The 16,322-nt window shown below is 24.3% G+C and overlaps 1 protein-coding gene across 4 annotated transcripts in view; it reads right to left on the bottom strand.

The window, feature by feature from the left end:
- LOC127285160 (uncharacterized) overlaps positions 1-14,121 on the bottom strand; it is a 32,994-nt gene extending 18,873 nt beyond the window's left edge. For 2 of the 4 annotated variants that reach the window (XM_051311044.1, XM_051311017.1), the window contains exon 1: positions 13,960-14,121. The gene's annotated coding sequence lies outside the window, so the exon portion shown is untranslated. Of the gene's footprint in view, positions 1-13,754; positions 13,888-13,959 lie in introns of those variants that run through there. The other 2 variants (XM_051311036.1, XM_051311026.1) reach the window with 2 other exon arrangements.
- Between the last annotated feature and the right edge of the window lie 2,201 nt (positions 14,122-16,322).

Raw genomic sequence — 16,322 nt, 5'->3', positions numbered from 1 at the left:
AATTAGCGTTCGGATTTACCCCCCGTTCGGATTTACCCCGACTGACCCTACCCTTAAACGGGGAAATTTATTTAAATTTTATTTTAAATCTCTCTCGAAAAACATAAAAAAGAGAAATTAAAATTTAAATACAAAAATTATTTGATTTAAATAATCAGTGTGACTATAGTAAACACAATTTTTAAAATACCATATAAGAATTTATTTTAATTAAACAAAATTTTTTAAAATTAGATAACATTTGTTAATATTGAAAAAATGTTTAATGAAATTTATTCACTGTTAATAGAAAATATTATTTTAGTCTGCCGGCGTTTAGCAAAATCCAGGAAAAAAGCCTAAATTTAGACTTTCCGGCAGTCTACAGGTTCAGGAAAGAATTATGGAAATCTTATTTTAAATTGCAAGAATTTATTAATTTTTTTTTATCGTAGTCTATTTATTATTTAGCAATATTATATTTAAACAATGTTTATGAATTTCTTTCGGAATTTTTAATTTAATTAGTTTTTTATTTATTAATATTTTTATTGAACAGTATAAATATTATTATTATTATTTAATAAAATAGAGAAATAAAAATAAATAAAAAATTAAAAAATTTTGTAACATCGAAACTTTTGGAAATATATCAAATAATCATTTAAATAATAATAAAGTTGTTCATAGTTGATACTGCGTTAACTATTATGAACACTTTTATAAAATATGAAGAAAAGAATTTTTTTTTTTTTTTTGGAAATTACAATATTTTCTTGCAATTTTGAAAGAATTACACAAAAAGTAAGTTTGAATTTTCCCTCTTAAAGTAAACTAAGTAATCGATCGTTTACAATATATCGATATATCGAACTCGAGGAAGAAACATAACCTCAATTTTTACTGCTTCTGCTTTGTGGCGTACCGTCGGCGTCTTTGGGTCTAATTTGTTATTTGAAAAATATTTGATATATTGTTTGTTTTATTGTTAATAATATTGGTGTTTATTGTATTAATATTACAAGAGCTTTTGGAGTTTAATTTACAGTTTAAAAATTAAGTTCAACGTCAATATTTTAACCTCAGATCACCTGCAAGAGGTTTTTAGTATTGCCAAGCTTTTATTTTGACAATTGGCAGCAAGATAAAAAAAGTTATCGCTCAATGCAGAAAAACTTGTAAATCAAAGTCAAACTGTTTCAGTATTTTGTCTCGCATTTCTAAGAAAACAAACTTAAAAATCATACCAAAATTTTTTCTTATTCCTTATGATTCCCATAACAGAAATTCACTTGAATTTTTTATTTTTGTCAATTTGGTTAATAATGACAAGCTGTCCCCATTTACCCTGAGTTTTCAAATTTTTGGGGTAAATGGGGACAGCTTGTCATTATTAACCAAATTGACAAAAATCAAAAATTCAAGTGAATTTCTGTTATGGGAATCATAAGGAATAAGAAAAAATTTTGCTATGATTTTTAAGTTTGTTTTTTTCAAATGCGAGACAAAATACTGAAATAAAAAAAAAATAAAAAAATTTTAATTGGTTCAACTATTATATTATCTACTACAAATTTTTTTCAAGTTTTTTCATCCCTTAATACAGTAATATACTTTAGGAAACTTTTTTCTGAAAACTTTCTTAGAAACTATGCTGTCCCCATTTACCCCAAATTTTATGAAATTTTCTAAATTTTGGGGTGAATGAGGACAGTCTCATGCGTTTAGAGCTTATCTAAATTTTTTTCTGCTGCATAAAATTAATCCTGGGAATGTAAATAACAACTTAAAAAAAATAAACCGTCAAATATTACATTTTAAAGGAAGAAACTTACGTAATTTGTGAAAAAAGCGATTTCGTCCCCTTTTACCCAAACTGACCCTAAAAGTTTTAATTCCTTTTAATTCGGAAAATTTCTTCTTTTTTTAATTCCATTTATAGGACAGAAATATATGAGTTTCTATTCCATTTGAATATTTAAATCAGTGTTATTTCACTGCAAATTTGTGAAATTTCACTGATTCAAATTTTTAGAGAGTTTTTATATTGTCAGATTTTTTTTTAATTTAAGGCTTCAAAAAGATAAAAATTTTAATTTTTTTGCATTGAAAAAATTTTTGTACAACGAAAAATTTCCATATTCAATTAATTTTATACTTAGGTAATATTTTTTCTCGGGCTTTTATATGAGTGATGTTAATATAAAAATTTGTCGATTGGAACAGCTGCTGAACCAAAATTTTTTCAGTCTGTAAAATTTAAATCCTAATTCAAATAGCTTATATTTTGATACGCAAAGTGTCAGTTTAAATTAAGACCAATCTTACATTTTTAAGATTTATTTAATTTGAGACGTGAATCTTAAAATAAGATTTTCCCTTTATATTATACTTTTAGCGTTTCGAAAAAAAAAACAAATAAGTATAGGTTATAAATTCGTAATTGATTTCAGTTTGTGTTCTAAATTTATACTTTTCAGACTTTATGAAAAAATTATAATGGGAAATCGAGATACATGAGAGTTTTGTGTCCGAAGAACTGTTAAAACTGGAGCGAGCGTTGATACACAAAAATAGATTGTATCTAATTTTGAGACAGAGAATCGAACTGGCGCAAACGGTCGAAAGTGTTTCGTTCAATCTAAGCGAAAGTTCAGGTAAGGTTTTTCTTTTTGTTTATTGAGGGAATTTCCATACAGTCTTTTTTTTTAAATTGTCATTCATTCATTTTTTTTAAATTTTATTAATAATTTGGTGATTTTGTATTAAAGCTGTAAATAATTAATGACAAATATTAATTGTGCAATAAGTACTTGTCAATTTATAATTTTTTGGGATTTCGATAAATTTTGATAAAATTGATGAGAAATTTATTTTTAATTCAAAAAGGAATATGAAATATATTAAATACTATTATTTTTACGTCTAATTAATTAATAATAATTAAAATTGTTTTCAATTTCAATATTATCTTCAAAGCCAATACATGAAGAAGAAAAAATTAATTTTGATGTGAACAGTAGTTGATAAGGTTGGGTAGTTAAAAGCTTTCATGGAACAGCAGTAGAATTATTTTGTAAACATAAGGCTGCGATTACAACTTTTTTTTTGGAAAATCTACTCTCATCTTTTTTTTTGTTACATGTTTTGGTCATAATTTACAATTTTCTTCAGAAAATTCGTTCGGAAAATTGTAAAGTAAGACAAGACTTATCCAAATTGTGTAATAGGAAAAAAAATGAGAGTTGACTTTATAGTAACTTTATTTTAACTACAATAACCAAAACTTAACCAAATATTTTTTTTCAAGTATTGTCTTTGAAGGTATAGTTATTTATTTAATAATTTAAAAAGTGTTGTAATTAATTCAAAATGAATTGAACAATTAATGAAGACAGAGATGTGGCATCTAGATGAAAATTCGTTTAATTGCTGAACAGTAGTTATACTACTCCATGGTTAAATTATATTTTTTAGGTTATGATTCTAAATCAGCAAAATATAGAATCGAGTAAATAGAAATGATAACTACCCCAACAGCACCGAAACTTTCCTAAAGATTTCCTAAAGATTTATTTGAAATGTTCGGAATATTTAATTGCAATGTTTAGTGAAAATTGTGTAAAGATTTAAATGTCCCGATTAAATAAATGTTTAGTGTGAAACTTTGTGAAACGTTTCGCGCTAAACATTTATTCAAGTGAGACATTTAAATCTTTACACAATTTTCACTAAACATTGCAATTAAATATTCTAAACATTTCAAATAAATCTTTAGGAAATCTTTAGTAAATCTTTAAGAAAGTTTTGGTGCTATGAGGGTAATAGGTATAAAAAAATTGTAAAATTTTATCAATAATAATAATAATAATAATAATAAATAAATATCAAAAATTTATAAACTATTTAAATATTTATAAAATTCAAAAATATTTTATGATCTGTTTTATAAAAGTTTTTCACAATTCTGGCAAGAATGCAATCATCAATCGTTAAAAGTCGCATAAAAGATGTATTTTAACAAAGTTTCGTGGTTTGCCAAATGATTTTAGATATGTGTTATGAGGCATGTCTTTCATGTAAACAATGGGTATACTGGTTTACAATAAAATCTCTGATTCATATCATAGTTTTATATATATTTTATAAAACGTTTTTATCAGAATAAATTTCAAAAATTTTATGCATTTTATTATTCATCTTTTATTTTATCATCTCTTTAAATCTAAAATAGTAAAAAATTTTAATGTTAATTTAAATTATATAGTTACTTTTTGCTATAAAATATTTATTTATAATTAATTAATTAATTAATTTATTTAATGAACCATATTAATATTAATTTAATTGAAGCATATTAGAACATTTATTTCAGAAATTCAATGTCTTTCTAAAATAAAAATTTCAGAAATTTTAACTTGGCAAAACAGTTTTTTTTTAAAATAAAGATTAGAATTTTTTTAAAAAAAACTGACCACCTAGAAATTCATCTTTCAACCTATTATTGAATACTTTACTAAAATTTTATCAAAATTTATTTACTTTTTAAAAGCAACAATTTAAAAAAAATGAATTATTATACAGTTTTAACTTTTAATTCAAAAATGTTAATTTCATTAATAAAATTATAAATATTTAAAAAATATTACGTATGTAAAAGAAAATTTGATTTAAATAAAAAAAAATCTTGATTTTTAGGGACGCATGAATATGTTCTAAAAATCATTAGTTCGAATTTTCATTTTACGGAATTTTATTTGTCATAATTATTTTTGAGCTGAATTTTTATTTGTTCGAATTAGTATTTTGCAGAATTTTCATCAAACCGATTTTCTATATTAGAGAAGTTTTATATAACCGAAAATTCACTTCACAGAATTTTATTTGTCAGAATTTTTATTTGCTCGAATTTTCATTTAACATAATAGGCATTTTAAAGAATTTTTATTGGGTAGAATTTCATTGCAAAGAATTTTCTTTTAGATGAATTTTCATTTGATATAATTTCTATATAACCAATTTTTCATACTACTGAATTTTTACTTAACCGAAAAATCATATAACAGAATTTCTAATTGATAGAATTTTCATTTGTCCGAAATTGCAAAAAGCCGAACAAAGAATCGACAGAAAGATATTGGCGCGATTTTTAAAATCAACCAATAAAATATTATCCATCAAATTGTGATTAATTGATTTTAAAAATCGCGCCGAAATCTTTCTGTCGATTGTTTGTTCAACCATTAGCAATTTCGGACAAATGAAAATTCTATCAATTAGAAATTCTGTTAAATGATTTTTCGGTTAAGTAAATATTATGTAGTATGAAAAATCGGTTATATGGAAATTATATAAAATAATAAATTCGAACAAATGAAAATTCATCTGAAAGAAAATTCTATGCAACGAAATTCTGTCGAATAAAAATTCTTTAAAATGCCTATTATGTTAAATGTAAATTCGAGAAAATAAAAATTCTGACAAATAAAAATTCGAACAAATAAAAATTCTGTGAAGTGAATTTTCGGTTATATAAAAATTGTGTAATATAGAAAATCGGTTTGATAAAAAATTCTGCAAAATAATAATTCGAACAAATAAATATTCGGCTCAAAAATAATTATGACAAATGAAATTCCATAAAATGAAAATTCTAACTAATGATTTTTAGAACATAATCATGCGTCCCGATTTTTATCAGTCCTGGTTTTTAACTAATTTATATAGCAAATAGTTACTATATAATTTAAATAAATTAACATTTTTACTAATTCAAATTGATTAAAATTGTAAATGGAGAATAATTAACTTTGATAAATTTTATAATTAATAAGAATAAATTTTAATTTGAAAAGTTTTACCTGTAATTAATCAAAACGTTAATTGTTTATTAAGAATTAATATTGTTGAATGAATTGAATTAAATTAATATTCAGAATAGATTTTTTTGACTAGATATCAAACCTTACTTCTTTTTACACTGCTTTTTATATAGGTATTTTTTTTTAATTCTTCAATTTTTTTTTATTCTCTCTGTTTACGTTATCTCTTGTATTTATTCATAAAATTCATATTCATTAATATATCATGATTCATTCAGATATTATACTTTATTTCTATTTTTATTTCTTTTTTTTTAATAATGAAAAAAAGACAAGATCGCCCACATTAGCAAGTTCCGTGGTATGATAACAATACAATTGCCAAGTGTAAAATTAAACTACGTTGAAAATTCGCGTCATCAGAAAAAGCACACTACGTAAGCTATGACTAAAATGCGTGGGCCGAAAACAACAGATACCTAAAAGCGTTGCATTAGTAAACATTTATTGCACACAATCATCAATAAAGTAAACACCATTTGACAGAAAACCAAAAAAAAAAAAAAGTTAATGATAAATCTACCTAAACAAATATTTATATACACGCATGCATTAAAAAATAAGTTTGAAAGTGATAAATATACAATACAAAAAAAGTGAATGGTAGAATTTGTAAATTGTCAAAAATTAAAAAGTTTCAGTTCAAGTTCGCTGTTGATGTCACAAAAACGGAAACGAGTTATAAATAAAGACGATGATGTAGAAATAGTATATAGAGGAACAAAATATATGTATATATATACCCAGATAACCAAGCGTACTAATCGTTATTTACGAGTACGGCGTACTAGTATTATACTAGTTTTATACAAGTACAAAATAATTATATATGTCGTACCAGTACGGTACTAGTACAATAAAAGTATGTCGTACTGTTAGAATTGTAAAATATGATTACTCGATAAAAGTATAGTACTAGTACAATACCAGTACGTCGTACTTCTGAAATAAGAAGCACAACATACTTGTACGATACAAGTATAATACTGGTACGTCGTACTGGGAATCTTTGCTGGTAATGCCAACCCAACCTCACTTTCTTGACAATTGTCAAATATGAACGCGTCACTGAAAACGGTGCATTAAATGTTGGTGAAAAAAGTCGTTTATGATGCAGCAAAAGAGTTTTAACGTTTGTAACTTGTGCTTCTGTACTCATCTTGAATATCCGAGATTAAATTTATATTAAATTATCGATCTTTATAAGATTTATATTCTTTTACTTTGACATGGTGCCATGGTGTTATTTCATTGAAAAACATCAAAATCTTTTACATTTATAATGAGAAAAATTCATAAATTCGGTCTTGATCATATTGATATATTTTTAAATTCAATTGTGTGTTATTTCGTTATAGTTTTTCTTATACATATAACATATTTATAGGTTAGGATGTGATAATATCTTTTTCAAAGCAAATTTCAAAGCAATTTATAACATCAAGTTTAAAATTCTTTTGAAATAATGTTTAAATGTAAAGAAATAATCAATTAATATTTGATAAAGTTAAGTAATTAAAATAATATAAAATACCAGATATTTTAAGATAAGTGAGAATACAAGTTACATATATGATGTAAATAAAAAAAATGATTCAATAAAAATGAATTATTATTATTTCAGTTCTCCCACAGATTTTCTTTTGAATAATAAATGAAAATAATGAAAATACTATTGTGGGAAGAGAAAGGGGAGGGTATATAATATTTTATATTGTACATCATACTAGTATTGTACCAGTACAATAACAGTACGTTATACTAAGTCACAAAAGTTTTCAGTACGTCGTACTCGTATAGTACTCGTATTCTACCGATATTGCATACCGGTACGCCGTACTAGTACAGTACCTGGTACCGTGCGAAGGTACATGGCTGGTACAGTACTAGTACGTCTAGTACGTCGTACTAGTATTATACTACTACCGTACTAGTACGTGTGTTATCTGGGTATATATATATATACGTTCTATCATGAGAAATATCAGTGACGTATATCAAATAGAAAATGGCATAATTATGGCAAATTAATGATTAATAAATAAAATCACCCGTGTGGAAAAGTCGTCTGGGCCCCAATCTGGTCCAGACTGGGTTTCCCAATATGTCCAAAGTGGGCAACCCAGACAACGCCCAAACTGGGCGCGTAACGCTGATCCCAAAGATTTCCCAGGGTTGGGAAATCCCAGCTGGGGCCAGATTGAGTTATTCCATTTTTATTTATAATTGTTAATTAATAATTATATAAATAATTTAACAACAAAATAGAGTAAATTAAATGAATAAATATAATTTCCTTTTAAATGAAATTGTATTAAAGATGACGACTAACAAACAATGTATTTAGTAAAAAAAAGTAAAAAAAATATTTATATAATTTAAAAATGAAATAATAGTGTATGTATTAGATTTTCAAGTTTTGGTACAACTTATAAATGAAAATCTAGAAATAACGTAAACCTATGAAATAAAGAAAACTGCGCACGAGGGGAATCGAACCTACGACCTACGGACTTATAGATTAACGCTCTAACCACTATGCTAACGACGCGTACCTGCAGACAAGTTTTAATTTCTCAGTATCAAAGATGTGAAAAATATCATTAGGTTAGACAATAAATTAAAATATAATCACTTACTTAATTTCATTTATTTTAATTTAACATTTTTACCAGTAATTAATAAGTACCAAAGTATAGTTGTCGTTCAAGTCAAAATTTTGTTCAATTATTATTAATAAATTGAATAAAAATAGGAAATAAATGATTGAGAGTGGGAAAGCCCAAACTCAAAAAAACGACTAAGTTATTATTATTAATTAGCTTAGTTCAATAAATTAAAAACTAAGAACTTGACATACATTTTATTTATTCAGGGAAGGTATTATTTAAGCAGTAATATAATTAACTAAAGTTTTCAATTTCCTTATTTTTCCTTAAATGTGAATTTTGCCCATATTGGCTTTTGGAAAAATCTCCAAACGGCATATAAATTAAATATAATTAACCAGTTTTATTATTTCTCAAGTTTTTTATTCATTTATAACAGAATATTAAATTAAATTTGAGTTTGGGAATACTTTGGGAAATCCCAGTTGGGGCCAGGTTGGGTTGACCCAAACTTTGCCCAAGTACAATGAAAAACAAACATTTTTTTCAGCTTTTCACAGTTGCGCTTTTTTGTATATTTGGTCAGCATATTATTTAAATAATAATTTTTTTAATTAACTTAATTCTTTTATTTCTTCATTTTTCAAACTTTGGGAAGCCAAGTTTGGCCCAGATTGGCGCCCAGTCTCACTTTGGGCGACTTTGGGAAGATTTCCACACGGGCAGTTTATCAAAACTGTAAAAATTTGTTTTAAAAACACTCTGTATATTTTAATTTATTTGCTAATAATAGTTGTGGCAGTATTTTTTCATTAAAAAAAAAAAACAAAAATTAAAAATTACTATTACTATCAAAGTTGATATGAGTAAAATTTGCCAACAACGATTAAATAAATTTAGAGAGAGAGACAATGGTGCATTCATTTTTCTTTGTGTTGACAGGTTTAACTCGTAATAAACAGGTGTTGTAAAGTCCTAATAAAATTTTGAAATTACGGTAATAAAGCTCAAAATCCAATATTAAATTGTCTTTTAACCAAGTTTTTAGTGTTTTGTTTTTCTTATTTTTAAAAATAGATTTATTAAATTTACCCTTTTCTGTACACACTAAAAGTTAAATTAATTGTTACACTGAATTTTTTTTTATTCAAATAAAAGATTACTTGACTGTTAGTAAATAAAAATTGCTGCCAATTTAAAGTATTAATTTTTTTTTGCTTATTTTATGAACACTTTGCTTCTTTATAGTGATATTTAAGGTGCCCAACAATCAGGGAAAGTTTGGGAATTTGAAAGAGATCACAGAAAATTAAAAGTCATTAAAATAAGCTGCAACGCTTATTATTTTAATCCAATTTTGCTTATTTTAATCCATTTTGGTATTAAAATAAGCAAAATTGGATTAAAATAATAAGCGTTGCAGCTTATTTTAATACCTTATAATTTTCTGTGATAACACATAACACTAGAAATTTTTTTAAAAATATGTTAGATTTAAAAAAACGTAAATATTATTATTTTCACATTCTATGTTTTTACATTTGTTATTTTAATTATTTATAATTTTTCATTAATTACTTTTTTACATTTAACATTATTTTTGTTTCTAATTTTGAATATTGCAAATTTTTGTTTTTTTACTTTGTTATTTTTTACATATAATTTCTTTTAATTTGTTACTACATAAATTTCTCTTAATTTTAGTTATTACATATAAAAAATATTTTTATTTTTCTTATTTTGTAATATATAAAATTTTGTAATGTTAGAAAAAACTTTTATGAACAGAAAAACAAATTAAATTTTTTTCTATGTTAACAATAACTAACAAATTGATAAAAAAAACATTTTGATGCAAACAATAACAAAGTAAAAAAAATGAAAATTTTCAATGTTCAAAATAATAAACAAACAAATTTTTTACATTTTCAAAAAGAAGTAATTGAAGAAAAATAATAAATAAATAAAATAATTTAATATGAAAAATTAAAAATTAAATTAAATTAATTAAATAGATACCTTACTCTAAATTTTAATTAATAAATTTTTTTAACTAATTTGAATTAGTGACTCACTTTTTGCTTTTGCATTAGTAAAATTTAACTAATAATTAGTATATAAAAATATTTTTTTTTACTATCGAATTAGTAAAATTTAACTAATTTAAAAGCAAAAAGTGAGTCATTAATTAAAATTAGTTAAAAATTTTACTAATACAAAAGCAAAAAGTGAGTCACTAATTCAAATTAGTTAAAAATTTTACTAATTCAAATTTAGAGAGTAAATAATTTTTTTTAATAAGAAGTAATAACATCGAATGTAAAAATAATATTTTTTTTATATAAACATTTTTTTTTTGAAAAATTTGGACATTTTTTAAAAATGTGATTTCCTGAGAAAAGAAAAATATGAAATTGAATTTGAAAAATTTTGGTATTACAACACTTCCTCCATGAGTTAGCAATGTTTATTTATATGTCAAATAATTATTTATTTGTTAATTATTTTTTATTTATTAACTTTTTTATTCTATTATTTTTTAAATTGAATTTATTTCAAATAAATAAATTATTTTCTCGAATGATTTTTATTTTATTCAAATAAAAATGATTTGGTTCCAATAAATATTTATTTGATAATTGTCAACTATTATTTGAGTGAAATAAATATTTTTTTTTAGTTTAAATTAAATTTTGTTTATAAACCAAACTTTATTTTCTTTATAAAGGGTATAATTTTGTAAACCCGTGTATGATTTAAATAAATAAATATACGTTGTTAACAAATGTAGAATTATTGAAAAATAATTAAACTTTTTTTTTTATTCTAGATGTAAATTTTTATTGGGTTTGTAAATTGTAGTTAAGATGTTGAAATGTTTTTTTAAAATTTTAAATGAATTCATTATAATAAAAATAATATTAATTATTATTCGTAGTTTAATTATATCTATCGTGATTTACTTTCGATTATTATTATTATTATTATTTTTATGAAGAAATGTTTTGAATACAGTCATTCTAAATGTTAGTTGTAACTTTTTTTTTTGTCAAAAATAGTTATATATTTTTAAAATATTTTGACATTTTTTGGGAAAATCTATTTTGAACTTTTTTTTTTTTTTCTTTCTTTTTACATTCCCATGAAGCAGGAAACGTGTTGAACCTCGTGCTTGGTGCATAATTACTGATTTGTATTGGTTTATAGTTTTATTTTAGGGGATTTGGAACTTTGTGATGAAGCCAGTGAAACAGTTCAGTGTCATGCCAGACACTTAAAAGCGGCAACAAGTTATTTGAGATATGCTAACGCTTTTAGTTTCTGAGTCATAGCTCCCAGCCAACTCGCCATAATATACGCGCACCAAACATAATATTTTTTTTTTACATAAAAAAAAAAAGAAAAAAAATTTCTCAACTCATTCTTTGTATCGAAATCAATATTGATGATAAATTAAATATCAAGATTTAATAATTACAAAATACAACAAATTTTGATTCTAAAAAAAAAATATGAAAATACAAAAATGTTGATAGAAAAAGAAATTCAAAAGCTATTTTGAAATAAAAGAATTTTATTCATTTTTTTATAAAAAAAAAAAGTTTCTTTTTACTAAGATCGAATAAATTTTTTTTTTCTAATAACTATTTTTTAAAGATTTATTTTATACACACTTTTTTCGAATTAATGATAATATTTATTTTTTAAAATCGTTTCGATTTATTTTAGAATTGGAATTTTTTTTATTAAAAACTTGCACTTTTTTTCTTGTTTACTTTTTATTTTTAATTTATTAAACTGTTTTAGCTGGACAAAAATTTGATAGGGGGAAAAAATTAAAAAATTTTTTTTGTTCTGATAGAAAGAAAATTCTCATAACCGAAAATGTTTTGTTATGAATGACAAATATTTTTCTTTGTATCGTTTCTATAAAGTTCAAAAGGTTACGTAACGGATGCAAAAATTGTCCTTTTTGTGTAATAAAGAGAGAGAGAGAGAAAAAAAACAATTGAATAACATAGATAGAAAATTTTTGTTGTCTCAATGTACGCCAATGGTTTTATGTTACGCAACAAGTTAACGAACGCAATGCAATTGGGGCCAGAGACCGCCAAATTTAGCTGCCAGACACTGTTTTAAATCGGCAATATCAGTTACAAAATATAATTATCCGTATCTCGTCTTTGTCCTCTTCAGACATTGTCTACTCCAATTTATTTTCGGTCACGTGACTTACGCAATGGGTCACCAAACACTTGAATTTTCACAATTTATTAAAAAAAAAAAAAAAAAAATTCTTTACACACAGAAATAATAAAAATTGCAATCTCAAAAATTGATTATTCTGAAATATTAATTATTTTCAAAAACTAATAGTGTTTATAAAAAAGAAGTGAGAGGAAAAATTGAACATTATTCTATTTGAGAATATAAAATCAAGAGAAAAATAATTTATTTATTTATTAAATAAGTTAGTATTGTAAAAGGAGTTTAAAAATAATTAGTGACGAAAAACAAATCATCCAAATCAGTAATAGAAATATAACTAAACGCACTTTTTTTTAAAGTAAAAGTAAACACATTAGTGATGTTCGTTATGAAAAATAGGTTTGTAAAAATAGTTTTCAAAAAAACTTTAGATTTTTACTATTTCACTGAATAATTTTTTACTATTTTTTGAAACGTAACCTTTCTAAACTGTTTTATTGCAAGTTCACTTAATTGAAAATCAATTTTGCGAAAATCGATTCTTCACTTTTTGTTAAACAAAAACACTATTTGATTTCATATTTGTCACAGTGATATATATATTTTTTTTAAATTAATCGTAAATCTCCTAATTGGCAATAACAATAATTTTTTTTTTTTTGTTAATTTATATAGAAAAAAGTTTATTATCTACGAAAATGATTTATTTTTTGTCAATAAATTAACTTTTCTTCGTGAATAACAAAATCTATTGATTAAAAGAAAAAAACTTTTTATAAAAACATAGGTAATTAATAAACATAAACAAATTAAAAGAACACTAATGAATGTAAAAAATTGTTTCATTTTGAACACTAGTGATTTTTACACAGGCACAATTACGATGTTATATGAAGCAAAATTTGTGAAAATGTGAAAAGCATTTTTTGGAAAAAAAAGAAAAAAAAAAAAATTAGGCACTAATTTAACTTTTATTTTGATTTAGATGAAGAAGCCAATTGAGGAAGCAGTATATGATTATCAATAGCCCCGATCAATGGCAATTGCGATTAGCACACATCCGTTTGGGTCTTACAATAAACGCGACGTCACTTTAATTTTGTAATTGATTTCGTGTCAAGGGTCAATCAACATGCATGGCTAATGAAAGCCAAAATTGAATTTTTTTTTTTTTTTTTTGCGCAATGTCACACGTGTACACGTCACTAAAAATAAGAGAGAGTGAGAGAGAAAGAGAGAGAGATAAATATATATGTAAGAAGACTTTTGATAGTCCGTACCTAAGATTAAATAATTGTCCCAAGAATTCCTCAAAGATGCGATGCCTTCAAAAGTACCAGAGCGACTCCCGCGTATGAGACGCGATATCCGTTTTCGACCATCTTCACTTGCTCCCTCTTTCTCTCATCTCTCACAAAAGTAGCGTCCCACTACCCTTCATGATTGAGACAATGAGAAAAAAAAATAGTGAACGAGTAAGTGAGAAAGAAAGAGGAAGAGTTCGCTTCAAATTCGAGTTTGATGTTGCGAAAAATCGGAATAGAAAATAAAGTGTGCTAGACAAATGAGTCAAGATTACATGCGTTTAGATTAGGAAATCTAAGTTGATGCATATTAGAGATTTGTCATTTTTTTTACATATATTATTATGATGAAATTAATTTAAAGTTTTGTATAGTGTCACAGTTGTCTTGTTTCTAAAATTTGTGGATTTTTCATTTTTTTTTTTTTGCTTATGAAATTATTAATATTTAATACTATTAATATTTATTAGGTAATTAAAAAACAATTAATTCATTTAATAATTTTTTTAAAAATAAAATTCGAAATTTTTAAAAACAAAAATTTAAACTTCTGTCGCAATTTTTATTATTTTTCACAAGGAAAAAAATTTCTGCTCCTATCTACAAACTGCAGTTGTTGTCTCTACTCTCTAAATCTGAATTAGTAAAAATGTTTACTAATTTAAATTTGTGACTCACTTTTTACTAATTCAGAAGCAAAAAGTGATTCACTAATTCAAATTGGTAAATATTTTTACTAATTCAGATTTAGAGAGTACAAAACAGCTTATTTTGAGAAATACACAAATCGGACTTGTGAAAAAAACAAAATTTTTCAGCACACGCGAAAATTTGTTGAGAAAAAACACAGATTGTTTTGTAATTTGCCTAAACCTGCCTGTTGAAAACACTGTTTTTTTTTGTTTACAGCACAGTTTTTACAATTTGTCTGTTCTAGAATTGAAGTTGTGGTTGTCACAATGAATTTTCTTTTACCGTGCATTGCTGCCACTGTAAACTTGATGGTATCATTTTGGAATGCAACGTTTTGATTCGATATAAGGTATCAAATTGATCCAAATATTTGGATCATTTTCAAGAAATGATTCAGAATATGGGATCATTTTTTGATACCTGAATTGGTATCAAAGTATAACTGTCATGGCTGGCATGCTCTTATTGACAAGTTTATTAATTAATTTATTCACTGCACTGAATATTCAGATATTAAAAATACTTTTATTATGAATTTTAAGAAAGAGAGAAGCGAAAACTTATAAATTGCGAGCAATTAAATAAGAAAAAATTTATTTCGAAATAAAATCAAATACACTAACCTTTATTTATGTTTATCACATAAGATTTAAGTTAAGTTCACAATCACAACACTTGAAAATTTTTAATTATTTTTATGGTTCAAATAATTATCAATAATTTATTTATTATAAATGAACAAAATTTAAGTAATGCACGCTTGATAAATATTTCTAATGCGTTGTCAATTAATGCAATTAATAATTTCCTATTACACAATATCATAATCGACATATATGACATTTGTAAACAAACAGGGTTGGGAAACTAGAGCCCAAAATATTTTCGTCCAAAGCAGAGTTGGGTAGGATTGAAATTCGCTTTGGACTAATATATTTTGGGCTCTAGTTTCCCAACCCTGTTTGTTTACAAATGTCATATATGTCGATTATGATATTGTGTAATAGGAAATTATTAATTGCATTAATTGACAACGCATTAGAAATATTTATCAAGCGTGCATTACTTAAATTTTGTTCATTTATAATAAATAAATTATTGATAATTATTTGAACCATAAAAATAATTAAAAATTTTCAAGTGTTGTGATTGTGAACTTAACTTAAATCTTATGTGATAAACATAAATAAAGGTTAGTGTATTTGATTTTATTTCGAAATAAATTTTTTCTTATTTAATTGCTCGCAATTTATAAGTTTTCGCTTCTCTCTTTCTTAAAATTCATAATAAAAGTATTTTTAATATCTGAATATTCAGTGCAGTGAATAAATTAATTAATAAACTTGTCAATAAGAGCATGCCAGCCATGACAGTTTTACTTTGATACCAATTCAGGTATCAAAAAATGATCCCACATTCTGGATCATTTCTTGAAAATGGTTTTGGTAAAATTTTTTGTAATTTTGCACATTTGTAGTTTTTGACATCCTGAACGAAAAATCTTAATGGCAAAATTCAAACAAATGGATAGATTTTTTGAAAATTAAAGATTAAAGTTGAAAAATAAGGAGAAAATTCGAAAACCTTGAAAGTGAGTAAAATCTATAAATAATAATATAAAACTAGCTAAAACTTATTATTCAGTG

This window comes from Leptopilina boulardi, unplaced genomic scaffold (genome assembly GCF_019393585.1).
Source record: "Leptopilina boulardi isolate dan_hultmark-lab unplaced genomic scaffold, ZJU_Lbou_2.1 LbouV2_121, whole genome shotgun sequence".
Lineage (NCBI taxonomy): Eukaryota > Metazoa > Arthropoda > Insecta > Hymenoptera > Figitidae > Leptopilina > Leptopilina boulardi.
Note: the sequence above shows the minus strand (reverse complement) of the source record. Positions and strands in the feature narration are given on the sequence as shown.